This window comes from Sceloporus occidentalis, unplaced genomic scaffold (genome assembly GCF_023333645.1).
Source record: "Sceloporus occidentalis isolate IW3139 unplaced genomic scaffold, rSceOcc1.0.p SCAF_15, whole genome shotgun sequence".
Taxonomy (NCBI): Eukaryota; Metazoa; Chordata; class Lepidosauria; order Squamata; family Phrynosomatidae; genus Sceloporus; species Sceloporus occidentalis.
In genome coordinates, this window is record NW_028316995.1 from 14,339,754 (window position 1) to 14,364,967 (window position 25,214).

Genomic DNA, 25,214 nt, shown 5'->3' on the forward strand with positions numbered 1-25,214 from the left:
ATGATTTCTTGCCTGGAGATTTGGTCAATGACCAGCCCTATGTACAAATATATTGAAGGACAATACAGCTGGGGTTCTTTTCATGTATATAAGGTTATAGACAACAAGAGGATATTCTCTAAGGTTTGAGGAAAAACTGATGTTATGTTACACAACAAAAAGTGTTTTTTTCCAGTCTTGGCAGTTAAGATGCATAATGTACTGCAAAGTAAAGTAATTTATCTAGATTTGGGGTCATACATTAAAAAATTTTAAGCTTTCTAGAGAATGCAGTCATTCAGTGTAATACCTATTTAACTGTATTGCTTTTACAATGTTCACAGTCTGCCAAAAATAGTGACTACTCTGGCTTATGATACTCTTCCTTTCTTTAAAAAAACAAAGGACATACAAACTTCTGGTTGTTCCTGGCATTATATCTAAATGGAGTAAAATTGAAATATGAAAGAAGCTTATGTTATCAATGATGAAAAATATAATCCTTATTACCTACTACAGCATTTTTTTAAACTCCATTATTGTGCTAACAGCAATTAAACTGTATTTGTCGTCTCTATATGACAATATCTAGTTGGGTTTTGAAATTTAAATTATAGATAAGACACATTTCTCTTACTCAGTTATTGGTATCTTTCTTATGTAGCTCCCCTGCTGCTGCACACTAGGAAGTGAAATTGTATACTGATGCTTGGTACAGGGAGGACAGATTGAGAGCCCTGGTATGACCCACTGATGGGTATAAAGCAAACCGGTATTAGGTTAGGATCCCAAGATGAAAGAAGCATATGTTATTTAACTGATGATTTGCTGATCTAAAACTTAAAGCTCTGCTGAGTAGGGACTTACCACCTAGTTTTAAACTTTTTTGTATATTGATAATTATTGTCTAAAATAAGATGAGTTTATTTGGTACTGGGAATATATATTAAATTTAGTATAAATTGACTAGGAATATATACTAAATCTAGCATGAATAGACTAGCATTTTCAGTAAATAAAGCTTGTTGCTTTCCGTCAAGGAGACCCCAGAGTTCTTCTTTTTTCACTATATTCTATTCTTATAAATCAAATGGAGTGTAGAACAGTAAAGTGTTATTTGGACTCATATTATGTAAATATAAGAATGCAGAATATATTTTGAAAAAGCATAAATTTTTTTATGCTTCTTTAGAATATACTGAGACATGTCAGCGGAAATATGCTTAAGGTATATTTTCTTTTGATATCGTACAGTGTATTAGAATAGGCAGGATGTGAACAGTTCTAGAATGTCAGGTTGAGCTCCAGGCAATGAAATATCCAAAGCTCCAACAATACTAGCTGACCAGCAGTGACAAGAATTATACAATAGCAAATGACAGCTTATGGATGCTGCAAAATGCTAGCACAGGCAAATATATATATATATATATTACACACACAAATGAATGGGAGCACACAGGGAATTCAAAGGATTTTATTAGCACATATGCATTATTATGTATAAAAGCACTACCACCTGCCCCGGTGTGCCCCAGCACCATCTAAATCAGGACACCTGCTGGAACTCCACCCTGGACCTGACACTAGAGCACCAGTGGACTCTTCATTCCATGTCCTCTGAGCAGAAGGGGAATGGCCATTAATGTCGCAGGTAGTGACAGTCCTGAAACCCCACAGGGACATGACTTTCATGGACATGTCAAAGCACTGACAGTTCAGCCCCTATTTACTGGGAAATGCATAACTTTCTGTAATAAAATGAGGTCTTACAGGGCAACAGATTATACCCAGAGTTTGAAACACTCATGAAGGAGCTGATAGATCACATACTGGCCATCCCAGAGTACATACTGTCAGTGATCCAAGAGTAAAGGGCAAGTTGAACACTAAGAAAAAAACTATTTCAAAACATAGCGGGACATGCTTGTGAGATGCAGCACTGAATGGGGCATGTTCATTGAAGGCTTGACATGGATTGTTGAACATCTGAAGTCACATGGGTTTCAAGATCAAAAACAACATAGGCTTACCTCATGAAGATCATGTCAAACTAATCTTATTGATTTTTTTGATTGGGTGACTAAAGTAATTGATGAAGGTGGTGCAGTAAACATTGCGTATTTGGATTTCAGTAAGGCCTTTGACTCTGTCCCGCAAAGAAGACTTATAAATAAACTGCAATCTCTGAGTTTAGATCCCAATGTTGTCGAACGGATTAGGGAGTGGCTGCGTGACAGACAGCAGAGGGTTGTAGTCAATGGCGTATATTTAGAGCACGGTCTTGTTACCATCAAGGGCATTAAAACCCAAGAACAGAGTATAGAATATTTGATACTGTCCTAACCTCAACGCGCGAGGAAAGGGATTTAGGGGTAATTATTTCTGAGGATTTAAAGGTAGGTAGACAATGCAACAGAGCAGCAGGAAATAGATTAATAACTTGATATTTTCAAAGTCACCACTTTTTATTACTGCAGTAAAATAAAGTGATCTAGAAAACAGTATTTGTACAAACTTGCTTCCTTTGTCAGGAAATTAATGGAATGCCTTCTAACATCAAGATAACACAGAACTGGTACTAATTAACACTTGAATTGTTGACTAAAAGTAAAATTTGGCTGTGAAGGTAAAAAATGTATTTTAGGTAGTTAACACAATCAGTAGTGGAAATGTGACAAATCATTCTATTTTATATCATAATCCAGAAAGCATAGAATATTTGTAATATGATGTAAATCTTAATTATAATTTAAAAAAGTAAATATTAAACATTTATTCATGATTACAATTTTCAATTGAATCTAATGCCATTCTATATTTCCATTACCTATATTTATCTGTTAGCTGCAGCTGTTATTAATTCACTGAAAATTTTTTCTCTTTTGTTTAAAATGCATTAGTCTCCCTCATGTTTAATTTTCCGTTAATGTGGAGCTTCTGTTTTTTCTATAGTTCTCTTTATCATGTCAAAATTTTATATAATAATCAAGTCAGCAGAATATGATTGCGCTATGTAAAACAAAACATAATAGTAATAAAATATAAGGGATACCCTTAGCTGCTAAACTATACACAATACTAGAGTAAGAATCTTAACTTTTAATTAATGAAAACCACAAACTAAATATGGTGATCCCTAAAAGTCCTCATTACTACCAAATAGCTCTGCTAACACAGTAGCCTACTAGAACCTGGTTCATATGGGGAAATAGTTTTCTCTGGGGGATCTGGAATTGCCCCTGACAAAGCTGTTCTCTGTTGAACGGATTAGGGAGTGGCTGCGTGACAGACAGTAGAGGGTTGTAGTCAATGGCGTATATTTAGAGCACGGTCTTGTTACCTTGTGGAGCTTCTGGTTTTTTTCTAGATATAATTCTCTTTATCGTGTCAAAATGTTATATAATAATCAAGTCTGCAGAATATGATTGCGCTATATAAAACAAAACATAATAGTAATAAAATATAAGGGATACCCTTAGCTGCTAAACTATACACAATACTAGAGTAAGAATCTTAACTTTTAATTAATGAAAAATACAAATATGACTAAATATGGTGATCCCTAAAAGTCCTCATTACTACCAAATAGCTCTGCTAACACAGTAGCCTAAAACCTGGTTCATATGGGGAAATAGTTTTCTCTGGGGGATCTGGAATTGCCCCTGACGAAGCTGTTCTCTGTCTCGCCAAAATGCGCATTTGGCACCATTAGTTTGACTCGGGTCGGCACCAACATTGCTCATGGTTGACATTTCCTGGGTCTGATTTGGACAATTTAATGATGTTCTATGGACTTGCAACGGACACTGGACACTTTTCCTATCCCTGGTTTGACTCTAACCTACATAGCGATAAAGCGGCTTTCCCTTTTTACTCCTAGAGATTAGATTTATATGAATATTTTTCTTTTAGAATTGAGGTGGGTTTTAGGAATAATTGAGATATTGTGTGCAGACATTAAGGTCATTGAGTCATGTAGGGTTTTTCAACTGTTACTTTAGAACCCTCCTTATATGATTTTGGTTAGGGATTTTAGGGATCACTATATAATTTGGCTATATTTTTATTGCTTGATCTGTTAAGTTTTAACTTTATTGAGTTCTTACTCTATTGGTATGCATCATAATTTTATACAGCTATTTGAGATTGCTCAGTCCAGGGCTGTTCTTAGGACTTCCTCATTAAGACACTTAATTTACAAATTTTAAGTTATTAATATTTATTGGCTGACTTATCCCGAAAAGGGAGTAGATCCTGTAGGCCGTGTGCTGAATACACAAGGCTGCATGGAAAAGAGTAACAGTGCACCCGGCAGGCAGCTGCACAGTTGTTAACTGGCCTTAAAGTGTCAGGGCTGATTTTAATCCCCAGCAAATTCCAGCAATATCTCCATATTCACTAACGAAAAATGTGGCATGTTGCGTATTTCAGTGTTTTCCATTTCATCTTCCAAGACCAAATATATACCAATTATAATGTATTTTCATATGTGGTGAAACCAATATAGGACAGGAACAGTGGATGGACATTTTAAAGATCAGTTACATTTAATTAGCTGGAACACATTTATAGATTATTACCTGGTGTGACTTTTTCCCTATCAATAATGAAACAAACACAAAATATTGAGGATAAATAGTTTAATATCGTTGCTCTAATGAATACATATACTTAATGCTATATCATATGCAGAACTGTAAAAAAATAATCTCAATACAGTATCAAAATGTACATAATTGTCTCTAATTGAATACACCACAATCTGGTATATTAGGCACTCCAGATAAGTGCTTCAGGCCTGTATTTAGATATTTTTATCTATATGATAGGAATGCAACAATTTCCGTTCATACAGTACTTTAAAAGTTAGCTATTTGCAATTGCACGATAAACAAGCCATGCAACTATTTGGTATAGCCTGTTGAGATCAATATTATACTAGTGATATATGAAATGTATTTTAGTAATTATCATTAAGTGCGAAGGCTGTAAAAATGCAATACCATTCGGCATAATATTTTCATTGTCATAGTTTCAAGAAAATGACAATTTATGCAGCATTGTTCTCTTGTGCATTCACTCTTTCCACATAAAAAACAACAGTAATACTATTTAGGGAATGTTACAGCCTTTCTTCAAACTAAAGTTCTATTTCAATATCAAAACATACTTTCAATACAATACAAAATCCAGTCAATAACATTATGATTGCTAATGCACAAATAACTCTAAAGTGAAAATAGTAAGGCAATGTGCTTACATTTTGCTCTCATTCATTAAAAGTTCTGTTCCACATATTTCCCCGTTCTTTAATTAAGTGCAGCATTACAACATTAAATCCTAATAGTGTTGAATGCCATAGTATAACATTTATTTTGGGGAAAAGTATAAGTAAACATTGTCTTGTTCATCATTGTCATAAATTACATAAAAAGAGGCACTGATTTCTCCTTTAAAAAATGAAAAAGCTTCTTAGAGTTGTTTATATCTTTTATGTCATTAAACCAGAATAAAAAAATGAATGATAGCTCTTCTACAGTTAATTTGCTTAACATGCTAAAAAGTAGAACAGCACCTTTTTAATATACATAATACAAATGGTGTATCCCGGTGTGTAGTATAATTGTTTTTATACACAAACACATACATATACTGAAATAGAATAGTGAAAAAAATATATTAACCAGTGGCACAGTCAGTAACATAAGGTTAATGATATTTATTAAAGGGAAAGTTCTTGGCACCTCCTTTAAAGAAGAGTACTCTACATGTACTTTAATATGCATTCATTCAAAAATTAAAACAAAGAAGGCTAACACTTACCTGACCTAGAAGCTGCACCCCTACTGCAGTAGCTGTCCTCCTCCTCCATGGTCCGACATTTGTTGCCACTGATTTGCTGCCTCGAGCAGCCAATCAATGGTGGAAAAGTTTCCACATTGAAATTAATTGGAAAGCTTGCTGTGCCTTTGCACAGGGGTCAGAACCCCTGCCCGCAACATTCACAGAGCCAGCACTGGAACTGACTGGAGGTGTACAGAATGATATATTTAGCTGAATACATCTCCTGCTCTGCATTTAGCTGGAGGGGGTTGAAGAAACAGGCAAATGCATATGAGGGGTTCTGCAGGACCCCCCCATGCATTTGCAAAATAGACACTATGATAATTTAAAGCACCTACAGAGCTATCAATTGCATTAAAGTGTCAATGCTGACTGGGGTGTTAATTTAAACGTGTCATTCCATGAGATACATCATTTCTTTTTTCTCACCAAGAATTAACCCCATATGGGGTGACTTAATGAATAAAGTGCAGCGTGGATGTTACATAAATTAACTCATCTTCATTTCTTCCGGATTCAGCAATTAAACTAGTTAGGGATATAGTCATATGGTGAGATTCTTAAATTATCAATGCTTAGATCCTCAGGTACATTACCAAACAACGTGGGTGAAAATTGGTGGAACTCAAAACACAAAAGTCAAAGTTTAAAATATTGAGCTAACTTCTAAGATCACTGTCAAGTTTCTAATTGGCATCACTGGTATTTGTCATGATATTTTCGCATTCTGGTCCAATGTATTACATAACCTTTAAATATCACGTTAGCTGCCATGAAAACCAACAAAGCTGTCAAATTGATCTTTATGAAATTTACCAATTTGTTGTATGGCAGAATATGTTTTCTTAAATTGCATTTGTAAGTCTATATCTAGTGTCTCTATGATGGACATTGCTTGAATGTAAATACAGTCTATGAATTTTAACATAGGCTGTTTAAAGTTTAGGGATATTTTAGTTATTATTCTTTTTATGGCCATATCTGGGGAGCTTCCCAAAGGAATGGTTTTGTGAGGGGATTATTACATGACTAAGCGCCAACTAAGTCCCACTAAGTAGTTAACAACTATATTAAGAGATATATAACTGATATCTACACAGCAAATAATGGATGGCTGATTTCATCACACTGATAAGCTGATAAATGCATCTGCACATTAATAATTGTGATGATAATCCATAAATGTTCTTGAACCAAATACCCTTACTTAGATATTAGCTAATTAAGTAATACAATTGAACACAACATATGAAGTCTTTATTACCTGTTGCCTACAAAGGGTTTCTTAAGCTTCAGTTATTATTGTGATCATTATTATTGGTTTATTACTTTATCGGTTTATTAATATGTTACTATTAGATTATTAGCAGTAACATAAAACACATAACTATGTAATTCAATAAAACAATAATACTTTAATTGTTGACATTACAACTGGATATGCTATTAAGCATATGTCTCCATTACATGTAGGAGCAGGGTAGGAGTACTGTTTACACTTTAGAAAGAAGAATAAAAAAGGGACAACAAAAGTTAAATATTTTACATTAATCTGCATTCTTCTTTGGGGCCAAAGTTCCATACTCACAGATTTACCTACATGGGTCAGAGCTGTCCCTATCCTGCATTGAATAAATCTAAGAAAATCGATACCGCTGTATATGTGAGTAGAACCCAGTGGACCATAGATTTATATCCTTTGGCTACACCCAAAGCTCTATGTAAAGTCAAAGGGGTATGTGAGTGAAGGAGCCCATGTTACATTGGGTAAGGAATTAAAAATTGACATATCATATGTATCCTTATGCACATGTCTTTGGCTGGAAATGTTTAAGTGCTTTGGAATCTTTGCAGTTTTGTAAATTCAATGAAGGATTACTTTACAAAATGTCCATATTAAAATAAAAATATTATTTTGTCAGTTATTGGTAAAATATAAGATGCAAAGGGAATTTTCTACGACAAATCAGCCTCCAACTAGTGCACCTGAATATTTATTTAATATATAATATTACCTAGCTCCTTTAACTCATTACAGTCCTTTTTGTGCATTATTGTAAGATATTCCCTGTTATTATGCCTATTAAATGTTGTAAGACCTAAGGAAGCTAAAATCAGATCTTGGTTTCCATCCATATTCGTTTCTAGTCCTGTGCCTTGATAAACAAAGATCCAATGCATTTTCTTAAAACCTCTCATGTGGAGTGCAATGATTACTGTTATAATAGTGAAATACAACATAATATAAAAAAAAGCCTTTCACACAAAATAAATTGCCATTGCATGTTGTTATATTCTGTCCTGGTATTTTGTGAACTAAACAAGAAGAACTTATACGCTAATTATATGTACAACCATTGTGCCAAAGTTCAAAGCAGATATCATGCGCTAAATTGTCATATGCATTTAAATAAGGTTAAAATGTGTGTCAAATATATTTTGTTTAAGTCACCCGTTAACATATGAAAAATATAGAAGATTGTTGCATTCCTATTGCGTAATACAGTGGAAAAATAAGTAACTATGTTTTGCCTGTTGCACATTTGTACAAGTAACTATTGTAGCATTTTAAATACATCAAACATCTATTGAAGCATTTAAGTACACACAACCTAACATTTTTCACATATGAAGAAATCCAACTACACGCATCTATGGCACCTCTTGGTCAATACTCAGGCAATCTAATAAGGAGCGTCTAGCATTTCAGTAATGGAAGGACATGCTTTCATTATGTTAACACATGATATGCAAGAAAAGCTTTATTCATTTCAATGCAGTGCAATTCTGTAAAGCTTATAATAATCAGGAAAATATATAAAAAAGTAACAATTACATTTTTTGTTTTATTTGAAATAAAGCTTAATGTTTGCAAGTCAAGAGTGGTCCCAATTTTGTCCTCTTAAAGTATGTAAATAATATCAAAAAATCCTTGTTAATTTTAGAAATAAATATGTTTTATGTTATGCTTGCTACACTCCCTGAAAGGAAACTATATTCTTTTAGCACCTCAAAATACAACAAATTAGGTAATACATTATCTGGTAAAAGCCTGAGCACTAGGCTATGCTAACATCACAATAAGAAGCACCACTGTAAGAATGTCTAAACTTATGGGGCAAAGGAAGGGTTTTTTTTAGTTACAGTTTGAAAACATTTTAATTATATAATATGCAGGTTATTCACTGTGTTTAACATTACAGGAAATAGTCCCATGCCACCTCTTACAATACTAATATTATTGATAAATGTAAAAATAAATAAAAATATCCAACTTGGTATGTATTTCATACTCAAGAAATAACCAGTTAATGTTTGCTTTTATTCTTTGATATTAGGTAAAGACTTTTAGAACATTTCCACATTTCAGGAAGGTATACTGGAAAATGATTTTCATTTTAAATGAAATGTGTTTATTGTTTGGCCTCAAATAGCAATGCAATCATAAAAATATATTTTATATGTGCTTTAGATTAATGTGTACATTTCTCTTCAAATGGTATCATTGCAGCTTGAAATACTGTATTAAATTATTTGTGCCTTTTTAAATAAATCAATTTATCCAGTGATGCGTTCAGAAGGCCCCATGTCAAGGGCTTCATATGTGTGATAAAATCATCTCATCAGAAGGGCTCAGGCAATATTTGTCTGCAATCAAATTGGCCCTTTGTACTGTTTCCCAGACAAATGTCTAATTCCAGGACATGAACCTGCAGCATCTCCAAGTTTCCTCCACACAGCCTAGAGAGAGAGAGAGGGAGGGAGAGAAGAAAAGAAAGAGAGAGAGAGAGAGAGAGAGAGAGGGAGGGAGAGAGAAGAAAATGTTAGCACAGTTTTAATTACCATAAATTATTATGCACATGGATTAACTAAAATCTAAGGGGGTCTGTATTCAATATACCATAATTGAATACTTTAATACATTAAACTTCAGGGACATTGTTATATCTCCATGTTGCTCTAAATTGTATACATTTATAATGTAAAGGCTTATCAATGGTACAATTATTTGAAAAGAACTACTAATTATTAAGACTGGCTATTTTTAAAATGGTATTTACAACTCTAGGAAGTTTACATGATTTATATATATAACCAGATACCAGACGCTGTTACATGAAAAAAATGATTTTCAGGTGTTTCCTAAGGTAAGGTACATACAACATGTGTTAATAAACATTATAAAGAGGAACTTATATTACTTATATAACACTGCACCATAATATATCTCTGCTTTAAACTCTAAATACTATCCATACAATCCTGCTGCATCTTTCCACAAACCTTCTCTTAAAATCCCTGTTCTCTCATTCTTGCCTAAAAAATTACTAAGATCCACTTGTTCAGAAAAGCGTTAAACTTCTCTTAATACCCTACAACTTGCATTCACAAAGAAATATGTTCCCCTCCACCTTCAAGATCTACAGATCAGTGACTTCTGCATGTGAATTTCACTACATTAAAGCCACCCCCACCTTTTGTCTTAATTCCCCTCACCATTGATATATAATAAACACGAGCAAAGCCAACTGCTCTGTTTGTTCTAGTTTGTCTTACATTTGTTAATATTATTGATAATATTGTAAATTGTAAATTTTACTGTTATTGTTAAATGTATATTCTCCCTTCACTGTAACAGGGCTATTGAATCTGCTGGTACTCCAGAAGTAAAATGAAATCAAATGTGGTGATTATTAATCAAATTCACATCTGAAATGTGCATATATATCCTTCAGTATGTTATGAACGTATAAGTGTACAGTGAAGTATCAAGGCCAACTAGAATGGCAGGACCAAACCGGGGGGCAGCTCCTCCTCTTGGGCGATCAAGCCCCTCAATGTCCCACTGCCCAATGGGCCAGTTACAGAGGAGATTATTTCATCTGCCCAACCAGCTTACTTACACTATGGAGGCAGTGTGTTTTAATGCACGTAAAATGCCGACTGCGAAGGTGGAGGCTGAGAGCACTGCCCTGGGTCGGGTCTAGACCACTAGTATAATACATATACATACATATTTCAATATTGTAGTGATTTTACTCTTTTTTCCCAGTAACTGAATATTTTAAAGGAGACTGTCACATCTGAGATAAAACCATAATATAATCTATCAAACTAGCTGCTAACCTGTGTTATTATTTTTATTGAGTGCTCAGCTTTACATTTTTGCTGATTTATATTTTCCAGCTCTGGCAACCATCTGTGGCAATTTCCATAAATAAATTCCACTGAATATTACATATTTACAATTTACTGTTGATTCCAAATGTTTTGCAATCATGCAGTGGATCAGTAAAGTTAATATCAAACATATCTTAGAGCAAGACGCTGATTTAAAATGCATCAAAGCAAAAGGATCACCCATTTCACATACAAAATAACAGTGAATTCTAATATAAATACATAATGAAAACGAAACAAGGTAATGATATGCATATAATCTGGAATGTGACACTTCATCTTTAATGATGGGATTAAGTATAAATGATATAAACATAGGCTGAAAGAAGACACAAGTCCATCAAGCTTGAGAAAATTCTTTCTACTAAACATGTTAAGTTAAAATACAACATTAATTATTTTGGTATTTTACTCACTTGGCTGAATTGTGTTTACTGTTTTTTTTATTTTTAATGCAACTAATGTATTTGACATTTTATGAACAAAGAGAGATGGTAAGTGCTTTTCAAGGTTCTTCTTCAGTAATATACAAATCCTCCCATACGTAGGCTTACCCTGTACATACTGACTCACCATTATATTTCTTTATATCACACAAAAATGTCAGTACAATAGTGTGAATGTGTGTGTCTTATGTTAAAGAAACTACAGTTCTTTCATGTTGCTTGTTTTCTGAAGAAGATGATATTTTGACTGTAACACATTGAGTATATTTTAGTACACACTGAACAAAAAATCCTACATTGACAAGCTTTTTTGAGTATAAATGAGTGAACAAAATGTATGTCAAAAGTAGGATTTGTTCTAGATGTATGTTGCAACATGAGAAAAATTATATTTGTATGCAGCAGTGTAAATGTAATGAATATTATAATAACAGTTTACCATATTTTTGTTTGTTTAATCACAACATTATGACAGCATGTTTCACTCAGCATCTTGTATTTTGATACATTACTTCACAATATGGAAGTAAATTTAGGAAATACATAATGATTTAATTTTCTACAATTTTCCACCAAAAAACAAAACAAAGCAAAGCAGCCTCTAGAGAAAAACAAGTGTGTGTGTATATATATATATATATATATATATATATATATATATATATATATATATATATATATAGTCATAAAACATAGGCATATGAAATATAACCTGCGTAAAAAAATATCCTACTTTAAAAAAAAAAACTTTTAGCCATGTAATATCTAGTTTAAAAAATCAAAACTACATCTCACCTACACAGAATATCAAGCAACTTTTTTTTTTCTTCTGCCATGGATTAAAAATCTTTTTCCCTACTATATACCTTTAAACACCTGCTCAAATAGGAGTTGTGGTTATTATCCTGTTTTATTTCTTGATGTTCCAGAACGTGCCCCTTTAGATTAACCTACTAGTATGACATACACAATCAAGGATTTGTGGCATGTAATGACATATGTAGTACAAAACATCTTAGAAACATAAAATATCTTTTTTTTTTTAATTCTAAACTTTCACTATGATAAAAAAAGCCACATAATATTTTTAAAGCTTTTTTATAATCTTTCCGAATTTAATGGAAGCAGAACACATTCATTCATGCAGTTCGCATGTTTTTTCATACATATTTTATAACAACTGACAAAATACCTTAGAAACAGAACTCAACTCAGATCTTTTTTTTACATTTTATTTTCATTTAATTTCCATTTTAATTTGTTTACCACATGTGCGGTGGTGTGGGGAGGAGGGTCATGTCAAGTATTTTCTTGGAGCTGTCAAATTATAAAGTGCAGTATTAATGAAAAAAAGGTACCATAATAATGACAGTGCATCTGTACTGAAATATAGTTTTTGTTCATCTCATAATGTCCTATTCATTGTGGCTGATGGCAGAATGATCCCCATTTGTAAGTGCAAGGCCTCATCATAGACTGTAGCCCAGGTAGTTGTTTGTAGAGATTAGCAATCAGATATTTGGACTAGCCAAGCCTTCAAATTGCCACGCAGTCTCCTTCACCTCTGGTTGTATAAATCAGGTCCTTCATTCTCCACTTTTCTTTACCCACTAAAAAGAGGTTGCATGTGATGATAATCAATGTAAGGCTATTAATGCTTTTGCAGCTTTAATATAATGTAGGTTTTGGTGAGCCACCTTCCACAAAGGTGTAAATTTACTATTATTGGTTTATTGGATGTACTTTACAATTGCTGACACAGACAGGTTGTTTCTTCGTGGTTCCCTGGCACATCAAGCACTGGTGGTGAATACTTGGCACTGTACCATTAAGTAATTAGTTTAGAAATGGATATGCATAAGAAATATTGCTTGGGTTGAAAACTGGCTTGATGATACAATTTCCGAAAGTTGTTAATTAAAAATGATAGAATTGGACAAAAGTGGTAGGTTGTGTCCTAGGTCCACTTCTATTTAATGTGTTTATTTAAGGGATACCCAAGGTATCATATGCACTTTAATGTATAAATTGAAAAATAGAAAAAAAAAAGCCAGGCCTGAAATACCAACAACTGCATGTAAAGTTTTAATAAAACCCAAAAAGAACTATTTTCAAAAAGATTCAAAATATCAAAGAACAGTAAAAATAAGAGCAATAGCAAGAATAAATAGTTCTATATAGCAAGAAAAATCTGTTTTTTAACCAGATCTGGTATAAGGGGAAATAAATCTGGCAAACAAATATCAGATTAAAAAAACAAAAAGCAACAAATATAATCAATACAATTGTAGAGCAGGGGCAGTGAGAGACTATGCTCTCCCTCAGCAAAGATAGAAAACATATTTTCAAAATTCCATAGGCAAATTTAAAATCTAAGTAACAATCAAGAAAAATAGAAGGAGGAAGAAAGAAATAAAATTAAGAAGAACTAAGGATACCAAAAGTAGATTTGGTCAATTTAAATTAGAGATTATGAAAACTATACAACATCTAAAGAAGAAAAGGCACCCGGTCCAGACATATTTCCTAATCTTTACTATAAAACATTTAAAACTAAATTGTCCACACATTTGCTTGATCCATTTAATCCAATAAGAGAGAATAAAATGTAGATATAAATGTTAATGTCCAATATAAGTCCTATTTTGAAAGCAGACAAAGATAAAGTGCTAACCAAAACTAAAGACTAATACCACTAATAAATGTTGATACAAAAATGTAGTCATCAATTCTGGCTAGCAGATTAAAACAAGTTCTTTTTAAACTGGTGCATGTTGACCAATCAAGTTTCATAACTCAAAGATCTGCAAGTGATATCAGGAAAATATTAAACATTATGTATATGACAAGAGCTCAGAATAAGCCCATGCTTACCCTGTCATTGGACACCAAAAAAGCTGAACCTACCTAAAAGAAACTTTACAATGCTTTGGTATACTAGGCCCTTTTTTGGATGCCATCTGGACATTATACAAATCACAAAGTACAAAAATCATTGGATCAGGTATTGCTTCTCTTTGGTTTGAAATTTATAATGGCACCCGGCAGAGTTGCCTACTATCTACCTTATTATATTTGTTATCTCTCAAACCTCTAGCCCAAAGAATAAGAAAGAGTAAAATGGAAGGTATGAATACTGAATAGAAAATATCCATCTTTGCGGATTATGTTATTGTCATTTTGAGTGAAGTGGCCTTATATTTGAAAAATGTAATAAAAGAAATTGAGACATTTTGTCAGTATCATCATACTATAAACTCAATACAGAAAAATGTCAGGCCTTAACAAATAAATTAAATAAGTCAAAGAAAACTATTTTACAAAAAGATTTGTTGGACAGAGGATCCTATAAATTATTTGGGTATTGATTTCTCTTTTAATGTAGAAAACTTGATATAGATTAATTATCTACCATTATACAACTTTATTAAATGATTGGAGAAATATATTCATATTTAGATCAATTCCAATGAGAGTTAGGAACAATATTCTGGTAGAATTTCTAAAAAGATTTATAGGGGCAGGTTAACACCCAACAGTCACTTGTAATATCCTCTCCAGAGGGTATAATCAGGGAGGTATAGGAATCCCAGTAATCCCGTGATACAAACTCATAATTCAGCAATGTTGGCCCATGTGGCAAAATGGTTGCTTATTTACAATTATAATTTTTCATGGTTTACTTTGGAAATTGATACTATAGATTGCAAAAGTTATAGTTGTATTATTTAGAAGGTACACCAATCTCAAACAATTTAATAATCCGATTAAAAAAACTACATGTCAGCATACGTACAAATACCACTAGATAACATTGAAAACATTTCAGATATTAATTTAAAAACTGGCAAGAAAAGGGGATAACATTTTGTAAACCAATTAATTTATATTTATAATGTGGCATTCTCTGATATCACCACTTGCTATAACCTCCAATTAAAATAAATATAAAATGACCTATGAATAAAAAAAAATATAGAACAAACATCTTGAACAAGAATCGCCAAGGTTTCTCAAGGCAATGGAAAATAAACTAGGGAAAAAAGTCTTTAATATAGTTAAAAGCGACGACTTCCAATAGAAAGATGGCAGAAAGATTTCTATTTGTCTATTAAAGAAATGTAATGGCTTAATGCAATTAAAATCACCAGAGCTGCCAAACATCAAACAAATCTATTAGAACTTTCTTACAAACTTCTACATAGGTGGAAAAAGATTTCTATCAAAATTAAAAATAAATGTCCCAGCAGTGATCTTCATTGTTGGAGATGTAAAAAACTGATTCTGATGTATAGTGACAATTTCAGTGGGAATATGTCTTTGCGGTATTATCTAATTAATAAAATCAAACCATGCAACCAGATGCGGGACTGGCACTTTTCTAGATAGGTTTATCCAAATATACCATAAGTAATCGTAATCTTATTACACAAATTTGTTGTGACTTTTGAAATTATTGTTAAGGTGAAGTGTCAAGCCTATATGGAAAAATGGTACTATATAAATAATTCTGATTATTTAGATCTATATTATAAAATATGGTACCTTTGTTTCCAGAGGAAAAAAAGTTAATACTTGCTGAAGGAGGAGAGAAAGTTGGCATTTGAACGATGTGAGAATTTTATATTTATATATATATATATAAATATATATATATATTATAATGTAATTTACTGAAATATGTATTTAAGTGTAAATGTACAGCCATTTTATACACAAATTGGTATGATAATTTCTAATAAAGCATTTAAAAATGTCAGTGCTTGCTTGCAGATTACCTTAAATTAGGTATGGTCCTGTAGTGTGGACTGGATGTTATTACTCAGCAAGGGAATTTAGCCAAACTATGGAAACAGATGGCAGATGGGATTGAATATTGAAAAAAGAAAAGTTAAGGATTTTGGCAAAACTGTAAATGTTTAAATTATACCTTAAATTAGATCAGGGAAATCATTAAATGAGAATGATGTGGGAATAATTTCACAAAATAAATTTAACAGCCATGTTCAATGTCTCGCAGAGCAGTAAAATCCTGGGCATGGGTGTCCATAGAATGTTATCAGGGGGAGTCAAATACTAGCCCTGCCCAAGGGGGGTGGCATAAGCAATATAAGGTGGAGCATGGGTGGGACTAATGTACCCCACATATTCCAATGGGGCATGGCATCATCCCAATTAAATGGAGTGTTGACCCTGCCAACATGTTGTTCATTACAGTTGATGCTGTAATACCATCACCTGTATATAATGCACATACAGATACCCTATGTCTATTTTATTTACTATTCCTGCCCTGGCTTGTAGTTCCTGGAGATGACGTCTATGCGTACAGTGCGGCTCTCTGATATTCAGTTGAATTCTGCCAGTGTGGTCATGCATGGATGGGCCTGGTTTTAAATAAAATCTCCAGCAGGAGAGCTTGGAAATATATTTAACCCTGCCTCTGTTCAGGTTCTATGTGCAAAAAGTGAGAAAACCAGTAAGAGGAATAGAATTGTAGATAAATGAAATAATCAGCCGTAATGACTTTCCTTTTGTGTATGGAAACACAGCTGCAGCCCTTAAGCAACACTCTCTGGGTGTTGAAGAATTTCAGCCAAAAGTTTACTAGGGGGCGCTCATGTATTCCATTCAATGTGGATGATAAATGAAAACAAAACAAAGAAAAATAAATAGTGCAGGTGTACCAAAAGGTATTTTTGGGAACCCAATCTATACCTATAATTTTTCTCACAGGACACATTTAAAATTCTAGGTATAGATTGGGTTCCCAAAAATTGGAGGGGAGGCAACACAACGGAGAACCTCATAAAAAAAGAAACAGAGTGGATCTTTAAATTAAAAACCTTTAAAAGTGGGGGACTAAATATGGAATTGGATATCCTTGCACATATTTAGGCATTATTGTATACATCATATAAGCACAAAAAACAAAGCAAATAGCTCAGAATTTTCATCCAAAATGTGTAAGCCCACATTTACTCACACTGTCTCACTCTCTCACACTCACTCGTTGTGAGTTTCCTTGTATTCTCTGATGATGATGATGGAGATGATGTCACCAAAGGGCCGTCAGTTTGCCTCACTTGAACTAAGGGCAATATGACAGCATGTCCAGTGACATCCTCTCCCCAATCCTCCAATGGGAAGAAGAGAGACAATAAAAGATAGAAGAAGAAGAAGAAGAAAATGCAGAAGTGGTCGGCAACAGCAGAAGTGGTTGGCAGAGAAGGTAAAAAAACACTTAGAGAGCAGGAGAGAGTGAACAATAATGAGAGTGTGAGAGATTGAAAATGGTCATCGATTAATGAATTTAGTTCCCGAACTAAAAATGCCCCTGAGTTTTCAGATGAACCGAATGGGTATGGAATGAAATTTGTTGCCTGAAAAGGAATAGGCGAAAAACGAGCCAAAAAAATTATTGGGGGGGGGGGGCAAAGAGACAGGAAGAGGTAGGGAGACATTAAGAGAGAGTGTGAGAAAGAGTGAGTGAGAGAGTGAAAGAACCAATGAAATTCAAAGGAATATTCTGAGCTTTTTGCTTCGTTTTCATTTACTTCATTGGGAGTCCCATCTCGTTTTTGGAGATTTTTACGAATTGACAAAATTGGTAAATTTCATTCAAATTGAAATTTGTATTAATCAGAATGCACACGTCTTATGTATGGTAACAGGAACAATTCAGTTTTAAGGACTATGTAAATCATAAATGTAAAATGTACAGATAAATATAAAAAGCAATGTTTACCACAAATATTCAGTTTAGAACATTGTTTTAATTGGGGAGCCTAATTACCGTATTTGCTCGATTATAAGACGACCCTGATTATAAGACGACCCCCCAAAATCTGAATATTAACTTAGGAAAAAAGAAAAAGCCTGAATATAAGACGACCCTAAAGGAAAAAAGTTTTACCAGTAAATGTTAATTCATGTAAACTATTTTTTTAAATAAAAGCCATGATTGAGAAAAATATTTTTTTTGTTTTTATTTCCTTGTATTTTCCAACCTGTCCCCCAGTTACGCACATCTGCCCCCAGGCTTGCCAAACCAATATGGCACTGTGGCCCATGATATGCCTTTTAACCCTCTATATGCCACTGTGCCCCATGGTATGCCTTTTGACCCCCTATGTGCCACTCTGCCTCCAGAAATGCCTTATACCCCTATATCCCATTCTGGCATTTAGGGGGTTAAAATGCATATTATGGGGCAGAGTGGCATATAGGGAGGTATAAGGGATTCCAGGAGGCAGAGTGGCATTAAGGGAGTTAAAAGGCATTGTATAGAGCACTCTGCCTCCAGAAATGCCTTATACCCCTATATGCCACTCTGGCATTTAGGGGGTTAAAAGGCATATTATGGGGCAGAGTGGCATATAGGGAGGTATAAGGCATTTCAGGAGGCAGAGTGCTCTATTAAATGCCCCCTTAACGTCACTCTGCCTCCTGAAATGCCTTATAACTCCCTATATGCCACTCTGCCCCATAATATGCCTTTTAACCCCCTAAGTGCCAGAGTGGCATATAGGGGTATAAGGCATTCCAGAAATGCCCTATGCCCCCATTTAACACACACATGCACACACTTACCGGTGCTTCCAATTTCCTGCTGTATTGCCGGGGCAGCGGGTTGACGTCTCCTTCTGCTGCAGCCGGAAGGAGGTGGAGTTGGCAGGGGGGGTTTGTCTGTGTCGGTCGGGCATACCTTCCCCGGCTGTCAGAGATCAGAGTTCCCCGTGCGGGGAACTCTGATCTCTGACAGTCGGGGGAAGGTATCCGCGACGGACGCAGACAACCCCGCTGCTAGCCACACCTCTTTCCGGTTGCAGAGGACGTTGTCTACGCGGATCGCGTAGATGTCAACCCGCTGCCCCGGCAATACAGCAGGAAGCACCGGTAAGTGGGGGGGAGGCAGGAGGATCCAGGTCCCCTGCAGCGGTGCGGGGGATCTGGATCTTAGTCTCATAATCAGACCTCTATTTGAGGTCTGATTAGAAGACGACCCCGATTAGAAGACGAGGGGTATTTTTCAGAGCATTTGCTCTGAAAAAAACCTTGTCTTATAATCGAGCAAATACGGTATATTCCTCAACAGTGCCATCGCTGATTATCTAGGTAATGTAAATTCTTATTAATATAAACAATCCACTATCTTTTATATAATAATTAGATTTCATTTTATGCAAGTGATGCTTCTGGTAGATTTATTATCAGGTGGTATTACTGGAGGTTTTATACTAACAAGTCGATATGGGGAACATGAGCCTTGCATGTGCAGTCTTAACATTTTTATCATACATATATCATTCAGATTATTAAGATTAAAATAACAGCGATCTGGCACATAACCCAGGCAAGATTCTCTCAGATGCTGACCAGGCAGGAAGCTGAAATGTGCAAGAATTGCCTATGACAGTCCCCAAATCAAAGAAGTCTTGCTTCCCAGGCGACCCATGCGCTGTGTTAGAATGGTAGTTCCTTTAGTGCTGGTCTGGTAAGCAGATACATGCAGAATCTCAATTCAATTTTTGAATGTTACAATTTTAATAAAACACAAGGGCATATGACTCCAATGCATAATAAAGATATCGTGAGGAACAGCAGATTGAGTCAAACCTTAGAAAAAGTATTTAATATATTCAATTATATAAGGAAAGTCCCACCAATATTGGAGATAATTACAAGATGTTATTGCACCTTTAGTTTATTAGGAAGTACATTGATGGTAACATTCAAAGTAGTAGAATCCAGCACATGGCAATAGAAAGTAGTTGTATATTTACAACCTTTTAACTAAATTTCCCTGAACTCCTAGCCAAGGAGTGAAGGGTAAACAAATTATTCATAGCACTGTTCATCATTCACCCACTATAAAACTAAAAACCAATTTTTTAATCGCACTCCACCATTTTGCTCGTACTCACCCTAGACATTTTTCTGCTTTATCACCACTATAATTTTGTGGAGTACCAGAAGTCTCTGTCTGTGTAGGTCTGAAATGTAGCTTTTGCCCACACAACCAAACTGTGTTGTTACTTTAGGTTAAATTTACTATTTTGGTAGCCAAATCTTTTCCTGAAACTTATTGCAGATGGTGAAACGGTAGTTTTACAGCTTTTTTACTTTAGATAGGAAATGCCAGGCACCTTTACCACAAATGGGAGACTACCTAATAGTATGACTTTTTTCTCATTACTGCTATATTTTAGAGCAATATTTTCCAGTTCTAATTTTTTTAAATAATCTTCATAATGTATGGCTTCACTTAAGGTTGCTGCTTGCTTCCAACTATATATTTGTATTCTGAACTTAACATAAGGTTTCATACAACATATTCATTTTTATTAAAAGTACTTTTCAGAAAGCAAAACAAACTTTTCTTATGAATTTAAATTTTTTTGAAATTAATAGATTCCTTCAGGGACTGACACTTTCTTCTCTTTTATATGAAATATTAGTATCATTACCTCTGCCTCACAATTTAATGCTAGTTGTTAGAAACTCTAGAATCAGCACCATAAGCATTATTATGGAAAAAAATCCTTTAACGTCTTCACCCTTAGGATAGCAGAATTTCTCTGATTAAGCACTAGCTGCTTCAAGTCTCACACTACAGTAAATAACCAAGAGAGGAAACAAAATGTAATGGCTGGCATTGTATACAATAAAAAGAAATACTGATACACAAAAAACAGTATGGAAAGAAGAAATATAAAGATATACAGGTAGTCTGAGAATACAATTTTATCTGAACCAAAGGTGCTATTTGCCTGCATGCCTGCAATATATATGAACACTGTCCATAGATTCAGACAGGTAAAGAAATCCTGGAGTCATAGACGTAAGGGGAACATGACCCTGCCAGCACTACAGGACGGTGCACATGGTATTAGGGCAGGAAAGGGTTAACCCAGCAAGGGTTAGCACGAGGAGAGAATGCACAGGGAACGAGGGAGGAAGTCACAAGGAACGTGACTGTAGGGGGAAGGGGACAGGGCTATAAAGCCCCTCTAAGCAACATGTGCAGGGGACAATTACTGAACACCACAAGAGCAGTTTCCCACCCGCCCTCCCTTTTGTTTTTTGGCTATGTGTTTCCATGTTGGTTGGTGTTTTTCTTTCCCCCTTTCCCTCTTTTTTCAGCTTTTTTTTTTGCAGGATCCATTTTCTTTGCTGATGGAGGAGTTCCCTGGAGAAGTTTGAAGGATAATGGGAGTGGCGAGTTGATTGTTTTGGTTAGAGGTTAGAGTTAATGTCCTCCCTGTACAGGGTTAAGCAAAGCGTTAAGGTGGAGCTCCCCTATCCGACCCGCGGTCGTTTGGGCGATTGTGGTATCCTGGCAGAAGGGGTAGTGTGCCATTGTCTGTGTTTAGGTTGGGAACCCTCAGCTGATTGTACACAGGTGTACAGAAAACTGTATAGTATTTATTCATAAGTTATTATTAAAGTGTTTTTTACAATAATTTATAGGATGTTAAATAAAGTTATGTCGAGACATTTGTTAAATAGGCCTTTTCTAAATCCAATCCTGCTGGTGTCTGTCTTTTATTTCGGGTTTGGGAAATGGAGAACCTCCTGGGTATGGGCAGTACAAGGGTCAAGATAATTTAAATTACGATTTTAAATTTAAAACCAGTATGTTTCCTTATTAGAATCTACATACGCATGTGCAATTTCGCTAAGGGTCTTTCGGTGAGTCTTTTTACTTTTTATTGATTATATTTTTATTCTCAACAGAAACGCACAGAACAAACTAATTTTCTTTTTTTACTTACTAAAGCATATGTTTACAGTGAGTTAGCAAGAAAGCTGAAGTGTTACTTAATGTTCCATTACACCTGACCAAGTTTCTCCTGCAAAAAGTGAACTGGCCTGCTAAGTAATACATAGTTATATCACATACATATCATTTAAAACATCTCATTGATTGAATTATGAATTATACAGCGCCAGCCAAGTCACTGTAGGAGATGCTCCCTATAATTGGTCCTTCATAATACATAGTGAAAATTCCTACAAGCTGATTAACAATGTCTCAATTAAGTCAATAAGCTATTCACTCTCTAAAAATGAAATGTTAAAAATACTAGGAGTAAAATATTTTTTATTGAAAATATAGCATATGCAATTAATAAAATATAGCGGTCACATGTTGGATGCTCAAGAAGGTCATTGATCTTAATATTGTTTAGTATTTAGGAAGTAAAGCAAGAATTTTAGAGACCAAAATTGTAACTTGTAGCAGCAACAGCAGCATCTGTTTTACGACAATGATTTAGCAGTTGATTTTTAGTACAAGTGAATATTCCAAGCAACAAACCGAAAATCATTCATTCGTGATATAAAGCACATTTCTAAAAGTTTCACCTTGCAGGAACTTATTTTTAAACATTTCCAAATAAAAATGTAATAAGGACTTTTACTGTGGTCTGCATTATAAACATAATAGTTTTGCCAGTTACTGTACGGCACATACCTCACAGCCTGGCCCCCATATGTCAATCCGGAAGGGAGGGACACAGGCATGAAGCAGGGTGGCGTTCTCCCCAGTCATGACCTCCACCATCTAATATTTTACTCCCCCCCTGCCATCACGGAAAAGTGGAGTTTACCAAAGAGGAGGGGGCAGACTTACACCCAAGTATCTGCATCACCCCTTGACAATGGTATCTAGCAGGACATTTAAGGAGGTGGCGTCTGCATCATCATACATGAGGTCACTTCCAGCAGCACTATATGGCCTCCAAGTTCCCTGCGTATGGCTCTCAGTTATTTTGATGCTGACAGTGTGCCACATTGTGTCACTCGCTCTGTGTTCATGTCCCATTGTATCCTGTGCTCCTGAACCTTGGATTGCCTCTGGATTTTACCTTTTAAGTTATTTCCAGGTTAAGTTATACATATTCACGTCTGCTGTGGACTCCTTTACACTTACAGATATAAACCTAATCCATCTATGCCCTTACAATGTCCTCCAGTGATGGTCTAAATTAAGTTTACAGAGCACCGAGGAGCTGGACAGTCTTATGCAGTCATGGCAAACTTACTACTTTAATAACTACCCCCAAATAAGCAACAAAAGAACGTATACTTAGCTTGGGGTTTTTGGAGCTGTGCAGGGGAAGCTTGTGTCAGCATCAGCCAGTGCCCACAATCAATAGTACACTATCCAAAAGCAGGACTAACTGTGCAACAGGTCTTTTTATTACTCTCAGAACAGGGCGGTGAAGGCGCATTCTTATCTGAATGGATGGTGGTCTAAGTCCCGGCAAGCGCTATGTGAAGACACTATGCAAATGCTATGCCTGTCACACTATGACCATGTGGCAAGGAACTAGTAAATGAAAGAGAAAGATACGAAAGAATATAAGAGGAACGAGAAAAAACAGCTGCATGAGCACTTAGGAAACATAGAAAAATCCTACCACATTTGAAGTAATGAAGGACTGAAGTAATATTGGGTTGTTAGTTAAAGAAAACATTGTTTGATTTTAAGCGGGATTTAAATATTATTCATACAATTAATTTAAGGAAATTCCTGAATTCTAAGAAAAGAATAAAGGATTGGCATTAATGTGGTGAAAGGTAGGTGGTGTGATTGCATGAATTGGCAACCAATATGTTTACTCAATTCTTTTAATATTTTGTAGCTGACACCTGCCATTATTTATGAAGCAAAGCCCTTTCTAGTGTCCAAGTTTGGTTCCAGTTTTATGTGAAATAGATTAGAACAAGGTCAAGTAATTATACAGTGTGGGTTAAAGGGTAGTTATGAATTCAAATAAGAATTGCAAAATCATTCCCTCACTTCAGTAAAATTCATTCAGTTTGATGCATTTAATTTTACACTGTTTGGTGGTTTTTGTAATTGTTTATGGTAATTGTTCAGACATTAGATTTTTCACAATGTTAAATACAGACAGATGCAATCATTTAGTACATAACACTACAACACATAATTTGGCTGTGACTTGGGACTTTCCTGGTGAATTACCTCTCTGCCAGTAGTAATATCATGTTAACAGCTCTGTAATAAAAAAAACATTAGCACTCAGTTATAGAGGCTGACACACATTTTCTAAACACATCTGTATGACTTTCAATGGAAAACACATTTCATTTCAAAATCCCCTTGTGGATTTTTGAACAGGACTCATAGAAAGCTGTAACAGACTGCTTAAAGGTTATATGTTCCACACAAGGGAGTAAGATCGTTTGTGGCTCTCCTTGCTTTAGAGTTACAGCCAGTGTTCCCTCTAAGCTGTGCGCTTGTGCGCGCGCACATAGCATTTTTAGAGAGCGCACATGTCCAAAAATTGTGCGCACAACAGTTTTTCCCAATAAAAAAAATATATATTATTTTTTTCGATACTTTATGTGGCGAGGATATTGTGCGCACAAAATTTTGGCTCTGGGAAAATTTTTGCACAAGAGAAATTTTCTGCGCACGCCACCTAAGAAAAATTCGATGGAACATTGGTTACAGCCTTGATCGATATAAAACATTAGTCCATTTGAATGTTTTTTTTCTAACAGAAACAGACATTTTCTTAAGTTAAATGAATAAAAACACAAACAATGTATGTAATCAAGACATATGTTTATTATCCTATAATACATTGTGTTTATTTCAGTTTAGGTTTCATAGTTTTGCTTCAGAACACTCACAGAGCACATAATTTTTTTTTCTTAAAGCTAATATAAGCTGAATTCAATGACGTGTAAAAATAACTCTTGAAAATGCAGACTCACCAGTAA

The 25,214-nt window shown here is 34.8% G+C and overlaps 1 pseudogene; it reads right to left on the reverse strand.

Moving 5' to 3' along the window:
• Window positions 1–9,517: 9,517 nt before the first annotated feature.
• Window positions 9,518–25,214, reverse strand: part of LOC149303282 (coiled-coil domain-containing protein 85C-A pseudogene) — an 86,161-nt pseudogene continuing 70,464 nt past the window's right edge.